Raw genomic sequence first — 615 nt, forward strand, 5'->3', positions numbered from 1 at the left:
GTTGAAGTCATTTGAATGATTTTTTATAAAATAAAAGAAACTATTAAGCATAAAAAGTTAATTATAAGGATTTAAAAATAAATTAATATTTATTGATGCCATTAATAAACATAAATGTCGTAACTTCAGTTTAATAAGTTATGGCACTTGAATAATTCGTAGAGCGCCAAAACATGGATGTTTTGTATGCATTACGTCATGTCTAAAATTTCTTCAAAGATTACGAAGTATTGGCAGGTAATGGGATGTTGGCTATAATTTTTTCTACGGCATGCCTGCTATATATAGTCTGTGCTTTGATTCTCAATTTTGGATACCGCGATGGATTTATCGATAGCAATTTAATAAGTTGAAATTTACCCCTAACGTTCTCACGGTTTCGCCCTCTTTTTAAGTTATTTTGAGTTGGTAACAATTAGGTATGCCGTGTTTTGAGTGAGCTTGTTGTTGAAATTTGAAAATTACCTGTTTTAATTTCGAATACCACGGTTGAAGTTTTATGTTGGGTATTTTTGAAAGATTTTTTCATTAAAGCATGCTACAAATTATTGATTGACGCAACATCTTGTCCGTTCAACAGGCTGTAATTTTGGCAGTGAATCCTGAAAAATCCCT

The sequence above is a fragment of the Ischnura elegans genome, chromosome 2, assembly GCF_921293095.1.
Source record: "Ischnura elegans chromosome 2, ioIscEleg1.1, whole genome shotgun sequence".
Taxonomy (NCBI): domain Eukaryota; kingdom Metazoa; phylum Arthropoda; class Insecta; order Odonata; family Coenagrionidae; genus Ischnura; species Ischnura elegans.